This window comes from Manis pentadactyla, chromosome 12 (genome assembly GCF_030020395.1).
Source record: "Manis pentadactyla isolate mManPen7 chromosome 12, mManPen7.hap1, whole genome shotgun sequence".
Lineage (NCBI taxonomy): Eukaryota > Metazoa > Chordata > Mammalia > Pholidota > Manidae > Manis > Manis pentadactyla.
Window position 1 is genome coordinate 62,324,975 of NC_080030.1, and position 8,556 is coordinate 62,333,530.

Genomic DNA, 8,556 nt, shown 5'->3' on the forward strand with positions numbered 1-8,556 from the left:
ATTCTTAGTTGCATAGATTCTTTGTAATAAGGTTTTAGTTGGGTCTTTTATTATTCAAATCATCCTTAGGCTTCATCAACTGCCAACTGATTAAGCACCAGCTATCTCCAGATTCATGGAGAACAAAGAGCTCAGAAAGACCATCACAAATTTAAGGACTTCTGGGCCTATCTTGAACTGTATATGTGTGGATCTGGTTCATATTATCATAAAATTGTGAGAAATGAGCTAATTAGAGTATGTCTTTCCCCGTACTTACCACTGAGTTAACTCAGGTGGAACAAATCCAATAACACTGAGGCACTAAAAAGGCTTTAAAAACATTAACTGACGTTGAAGGTACAGCTTGCAGAAGATGGGTAGAAAGCCATAGTCTGAACTTTACTTGGTAGACTCTTTACTAAATAAAATGTCAACATTCTCCATGGGATTTACACAAAGCTCAGAGTCTCATAACATAATAGTCAAGATATCCAGGATACAGTCCAAAATTACTTGGCATCTGAAGAAAGATGAAAATGTCAACTTTCATGGGAAAAAACAATCAACAGATGCTTATAAAATGACAGAGATGTTGGAACTGTCTGACAGAGACTTTAAAGCAGCTGTAATAAAATCGCTTAAACATGCAGTCATTTAAATTCTTGAAACGAATGGGAAAATGAAATGGTATTAAATGAATAGAAGATGTATATAAAGAGAAATTTTAGAATGAAAATATATAATAATTGAAAGAAGACATTCAGTAGAGGAACTCAATAGCAGAGTAGACTTGACAGAGGAAAGATAGAGTAATAGAAATTATCCATATGAACAACAGTTTAAAAAGCTAATAAGACTGGGGATACTGGAGGTGAATTGTTAAAGTCTGGATCAGGAACTCTTACTCAGTCTCAAAGGAAATTAATACAATAGTAGATATGGGTATCAAAATGGCAGGAAGATTCAGATGGACATGCAGACATAAGATCAACAAGGCTTGGCAATAGCATTTGAGAAGAGGAAGGAGGAGACAATGATTCAGTGATTTTTGGTTATGTTGACAGTAGTGTAAGTTGTTAATCATATTGTTAATACCCCCTTGCAATATATTGTTTGGTCATATTATTATAACTCTTGTAAAGCAACCTCTACAATCTTTTGTGCACAAAAGATTACTGCACTCAAACAGACATTGAAACCCACATTATCCAATAGGAAGCTTAAATTTTCTTAAAATACTAAATTCACCATGAGCATAACCCTCACAGGTATCCTTATATTTGTTTATTTTGTTTACTCCAAAATTGTTTATTTTTTCTCCTTCATTGCTCACTATTAATTACACCTTCTCAAATATTGATAGAGACAAAGGTAAATTTATATCTTCCTCTGTTTAATCAGTCTCTGTTGTTGTTATATAAATTTGTACATTTTAGGATGTTTTCCCAAAATATGTCAGCCTTTATGTAACATATTTCATTTAGTGAAGTTCTAAATTCTGTATTACACCTTGTGGTGATGGCAGAGATATTAATAGAATGCTAATCACACCGTATCTCAGTTAATATGCTATTTTTCCTAAATTTCCAACAAAAAATACTCCTTCTCCATACCAGATATTTCCTGTTATCAAGACATCCACATCTGTTATGGGTTGAATCACGTCCCCCCAAAATTCATATGTTGAAATCCTTAATACCTCAGAATGTGACTTTATTTAGAGAGAGGGTTTTTATAGAGGTAATCAAGTTAAAATGAAGTCATCAGTGGGACCTAATCCAACATGACTAGTGTCTTTATAAGAAGGAGAAATTTGGAGACAGGCATACACATAAGAAGAGAGTGAGTATGCCATGTGTAAAAATAAGGCAGAGATCTGGCAATATTTCTACATGCTGAGGAATGCCAAAGATTGCCTGCAAATTACCAGGAGTTAGGGGAGAGACAAGGAACAGATTCTTCCTCACAGCTCTCAGAAAAAAAGCAATCCTGCCAGCACCTTGGATCTTGGACTTGTCCCTTCTAGAACTGTGAGAAAATAAATTTCTATTGTTTAACTATTCAATTTGTGCTGCTTTGTTACAAGAGCCCCCTCAAAACTACTACCATGACCTAATCCACAGAACCTGAGAATATATACCTTCCCTCCCAAAGACACTTTGCAGATGTCATTAATTTAAAATCTTGAAATGGGAAATTATCCTGAATTATTAGGGTGAGTTCAGGGTAAACACAAGGTCCTTATAAGAGGGAGTCATTTAGGAAGCAAAATCTACTAAGCCCTAGGATGGCTGTGACTTTCTGTCTTTTGGCAAATTGAGGAGGACAAACTTCTGTCAACCTAAAATTGTCAGGAGGCAATAATTAAGCAAAAGTTAATTTAACTCAATTCTGACACTCAACCTGGAGATCGCATCTCACAAGATTGCTCCCATCACACTTCAGATGCCAACCTCAAGTAGTAGGCCTTTAGTTTTCCCACAACTTCTGCCCAACTGCGTACACATCAGGGGTTCCCACAACCCCCGACCCAGATTCAATCAGTTTACTTATAGTGGCTCATAGAACTCAGGGAAACTCTTGATTCCCTTTATCAGTTTATTTTTATATTTTAATTTTTTGTATTGTTGACCTACAGTTGAAATATAATATTGTATTAGTTTAGTGTGTACAATATAATGATTTGATATATGTATACATTGCAAAATGTTTACCACAGTAAGTTTAGTTAGCATCCATTACATCACAAGGTTACAATTTTTTTTCTTGTGATGAGAACTTTTAAGATCTACACTCTTAACTTTCAAATATGCAATACAGTATTGTCAACTATTGTCACTGTATTGTATATTACATCTCCATGACTTCTTTATTGATTGTAGAGACAACATATGTTTACCAATTTATTAAAGGATATGATAAAGGATACAGAGGAACAGTGAGATGAAGAGATAAATACAGTAAAATCTGGGATGGTCCTGAACACAGCAGACCTGTCTCATAGAGTTGGGGTGTATCACCCTCCCAATGTGGATGTATTTATCAACCTGTAAGATATTCTAACTCCAACTCCTTGCATAGGCATGATCAATTATTAGCTCCATTTTCAACCCTTCTCCCCTCCCTGGAGGAGTGGGAAGAGGCTTTAAAGTTCCAAGCTTCTAATCATGGCTTGGTCTTTTGGATGACCAACTCCATGCAGAAGCCATCCAGAAGCCCACCCAGAGACACCTCAACAAAAGATGCTCCTAGTGTTCTTATCATTTAGGAAATTACAAGGGCTTTAGGAGCTCTGTGCCGAGAACAGAGGGCAGAGAAAAGATGTGTATTTTCTAAAACCTTACAAGTCTCATAAGATCTGCAGAAGAGAGAGTCATGTGCTGGAATGATCATTGAAGGGAATGAGAATTGGAATTGGAGTAAATTTTAAAAATTAAATAAAATTTGGATGCAGAAAAGAAAAAGAAAAGTAACTCATGTAGAAGGAATATAATGAGATTTGGAAAACACAAATGTTGGAAGTGTTGTAATATTTGATGTGTGTGTGTGTGTGTTACCAAGGAAGAGGGATAGAGAGAAGAAAGGTCCATCCAGAACAAAAATACATACAGTGCATTCAGGAGGCAAGTTAATTGTAATATTGGGTAAGTAGTGCAAGAATTTAAGTTTGAAACAGTAAGTTATATAGAATTACTTTGTGTCTTGAAGAAAGAGATATGACAAAAGCAGGGGGGCTTTTTTTGTTCAATATTATCAAGAATGAGTGTTAGACTAACTAAAAGAAGGAAATGGAACCATTGCCACCAGCTCAGACCCCGTAGAACTAACCCAGGTGTAAAGTGCAAGCATGGATTAAGGAGTGGTCAAGGGAAGCAAAAACAAAATTCTTTCAAGGAAAAAAAAGACAGGATGATGACTCAGACTGTCTATAAAAGTAGCAGAGGAGATAAAGATGTCTAAAGGCATGGTGAAACTAAAAAAAAAGATCATTTCTTCCAACAAAAAGAGGAAAGGTCACAGAGTAAACGTACTTGTGTTGAAGACCGTCAGTCGAGCTCAGTTTGAGGTGCCTTGGAATCACAGATGGAGGAGCTCTGCACGTTATTCTGCTGTTAGTTATAAATTTTTTGTAAATATTCTTTATCAAATTGAGAAAGTTCCTCTCTCTTCCTAGTTGAAGGTGTTCATCATGAATGGGTATTGAATTTTGCCGATTGTTTTTCTTCATTATTGATATAATCATGTGACTTTTCTTTCTTAGTCTTTTGGTTTGATTGATTTAAAGATATTGAACCAATCTGGAGTAAACCTCACTTGGTCATTATGTAGAATTACTTTATGTATTGTTGAATTCAGTTTGCTAATCCTTTGTTAGGATTTTTTGCATCAAAATGTAAGATATATTAACCTGTAGCATTCTCTTTTTTTTTTCTTTTTTGGTACTGTGTTGTCAAGATTTAATGTAAGAATAATATAATATTGGGAATTGTTTCCCTTGTCTTCTATTTTCTGGAAGAGACTATACACAATTAGAGGTAGCTCTTCCTTCAGTGTTTCAAAAGATTCTAGAGTAAACAATGTGGGCTTGGAAATTCATTTTTCAGAACCTTTAAAATTATGAATACAATTTCTTATATGATTTAGGACTATCCCGATTATATATTTCATGTTGAGTAAATTTTGTTGGTTTTTGCTCTTTGAAAAATTGCCCCATTTCTCCTAACTTATATTTATTAGTACAGAGTTATTCATAGTGTTTTATTATTCTTTTGCTGTCTGTTGGGTCTTTAGTGAAGTCCTGTTTCATTCTTAATATAGGGAATGTATTTTTTTCTCTTTTTTAATCATTGTCAGTCATGCTAGATTAATTTTATCAATCTTTTCAAAGAACCAAGTTTTGTTACATTCATTTTCTGAAATTGTTTTCCTATTTTCAATTTCATTGATTTCTACTATTTCCTTCTTTCTGTTGACTTTGATTTTATTTTGCTTTCCTTTCTCTAATTTCTTTTGAAGAAAACTTGGATTTTTATTTTGAGACCTTTTGTATTTTCTAATGTAAACATTGCTGCAAATTCTCTTTTCAGCCCTGCTTTAGATGCATTCCACAAATTTCACTTCAACTTTGGCCTGTAAAGACCAGAATGAGCATTCTCATAGTTTCTAACAGTTCAAAGCCACATCGCTAGGATGGCCCTAGCCCTCCTAATGTGCCTGTCTGCGAAAACTCAAGGTTACCAAAAGAATTTATTTACTGCTTATTCCAGGTAACACCTGAAGATAGGGCCCCTATCTCTCCGCTTCTGTGGGAGGGTAGGAGCCTGACTTCAACAAGTGCCAGTTTACAAACCCAGATGGGTGTAAGATGAACAACCTTCCCCCACCCCCAACCACCACATGGCTTTTACCATGTTTCGCTTTCACTTCCCTGATGCTACTGAGCCCCTGACCACCTCCTTACCCCTTCCCTCATCTCTCTTTAAAACACCTGTCACCTCTGTACAAATCGAAGTGGAGTTCAGTTCACACTGGATTCTTTTCCCTATTGCAATAGTAAGGATTCAAATACCTCTTTACAACTTTGACTACTTTAGCTAGTGTCTGGCTTTGTTTATTTTTGAAATTCATGTGTTATTTAAAAGCATGTTGTTTAACTTCTAAGTGTATGAGGATTTTGCTGTAACCAGTGTGTTACTTATTTCTAGTTTACTTCTGTTATTCTAGATTAATTCTATAGAAAATACTCTGTACAATTTCAATTATTTTAAAGTTTGAAGTTTATTTATGACTCAGAACATGGTATATCTTGGTAAATGTTCTGAGGACACTTGAAGAGAATGTATTTTGCTGTTGCTAGGTTAAGTGTTCTATTAATGTTAATTGAATTCTGTTGGTTGATTATATTTTTCAGTTCTTCTATATCCTTGCTGTGTTTTATTTTTTAAGAAAAGGTTATTGAACTCCTCAAGTATAATTGTGGACTTCTCTGTTTCTTCAAACAGCATACAGTTGAGTCATCTTTTCAATCAATTTTGCCAATATTTTGCTATACACTAAATGCTTGTATGCCCCCCAAAATTATAAGCTGGCATATAACCCCCAATGTGATGGTGTTAGGAGGTGAGACTTTTGGGTGGTGATTAGGTCTGAGATTAGTACTCTTCAAAGAGAAACACCAGAGAAATCCCTCAGTCTTTCCATTATGTGAGGACACAGCAAAAGGAGAGCCATCTGTAAACCAGGAAGTCAACTCTCACCAAACACTGAATCTGTTAGTGACTTCATCTTGGACTTTCCCAGCCTGAATAGCTGTGAGAAATAAATTTCTGTTGTTTATAAGTTACCCACAATATGGTATCCTGTTATAGCAGCCTGAATGGACTGAGAAAGAAATGCTGCCTTTTACTTGGTATAGCCTTTGCATTTAAACTCATTATGTTAGGGCTTAAGTCTGCCATTTCATTATGTTTTCTATATTTTTTTATCCCTATTTTTTCCTTTGCTCACTTTTCTGTGTTGCTAGTAGATTTTTTTTTTTAGAATTCCATTTTGATTTATTCATGAGGTTTTTCAGTATCTCTTTTTGTACAGTTTTCTTAATGGTTGTTGTAGGAATTAAGATTATGCGTAAATATAACCAAAGGATCAATGACCAAATGAAAACAGAGATCAAGCATTATATGGAGACAAATGACAACAATAATTCAACAACCACAAAATGTATGGGACACAGCAAAGACCGTTCTAAGAAGAAAGTATATTATAATACAGGACTACCTCAGGAAAGAAGAACACTCCCATATGAACAGTCTAGACTCACAATTAATGAAACTAGAAAAAGAACAACAAAAGGCCCAAAGTCAGTAGAAGGAGGGACACAATAAAGATTAGAGCATAAATAAATAAAATCGAGAAGAATAAAATAGAAAGAATCAATGAAAGGAGGAGCTGGTACTTCAAGAAAATAAACAAAATGGATCATCCCCTAGTGAGACTTATCAAGAAAAGGAGAGTCTACACACATAAACAGAATCAGAAATGATAAAGGAAAAATCATGACAGACACCACAGAAATACAAAGAATTATTAGAGAATACTGAAAAATTACATGCTAACAAATTGGATAACCAAGAAGAAATGGATAACTTTCTAGAAATACAACCTTCCAAGGCTGACCCAGAAAGAAACAGATAATCTGAACAGACTAATTACCAGGAAAAAAATTGAATTGGTAATCAAAAAACTACCTAAGAACAAAATTATGGACCAGATGGCTTCACTGCTGAATTTTATCAAACATTTATTGAAGACCTAATACCCATCGTCCTTAAAGTTTTCCAAAGAGTAGAAGAAGAGGGAATACTTCCAATCTCATTCTATGAGGCCAGCATCACTCTAATACCAAAACCAGGCAAAAAAACCACACAAAAAATAAAATTACAGACCAATATCCCTGATGAACATAGATTCAAAAATCCTCAACAAAATATTAGCAAACTGAATTCAAAAATATATCAAAAAAGACCATCCACCATGATCAAGTTGGATTTATTCCAGGGATGCAAGGATGGTACAACATTCGAAAATCCATCAACATCTTCCACCACATCAACAAAAAGGACAAAAACCACATGATCATCTCCATAGATGCCAAAAAGCATTTGAGAAAATTCAACACTCATTCATAATAAAAACTCTTAACAAAATTGGTATAGAGGGCAAGTAACTCAACATAATAAAGGCCATATATGACGAACCCACAGCAAACATCATACTTAACAATGAGAAGCTGAAAGCTTTTCCTTTAAGATCAGGAAAAAGACAAGGATGTGCACTCTCCCCACTTTTATTCAACATAGTACTGGAGGTCCTTGCCACAGCAATTAGACAACACAAAGAAGATAAAGGGCATCCAGATAGGTTAGGAAGAAATTAAACTGTCACTGTTTGCAGATGATGATATTGTATATAAAAAACCCTAAAGAATCCACTCCCAAACTACTAGATCTAATATCTGAATTCAGCAAAATTGAAGGGTAAAAAATTAATACACAGGAATCTGGTGCATTCCTATGCCCTAATGATGAACTAGCAGAAAGAGAAATCAGAAGAACAATTGCATTCACAATTGCATCAAAAAAGAATAAAATACCTAGAAATAAACCTAATCAAAGAAGTGAAAGACCTATACTTTGAAAACTACAAGACACTCATGAGAGAAATTAAAGAAGATATAAATAAATGGAAACACATCCCATGCTCATGGATAGAAGTAATATTGTTAAAATGGTCATCCTGCTGAAAGCAATCTACAGATTCAGTGCAATCCCTATCAAAATACCAACAGTATTTTTCAATAAGCTAGAGAAAATCATTCTAAAATTCATATGGAACCACAAAAGACACTGCATAGACAAAGCAATCCTGAGACGGAAGAATAAAGCTGGGGGGATTATGCTCCCCAACTTCAAGCTCTACTGCAAACCCACAGTAATCAAGACAATTTGATACTGGCACAAGAACAGACCCATAGACCAATGGAACAGATCAGAGAGCCCTGATATAAACCCAACC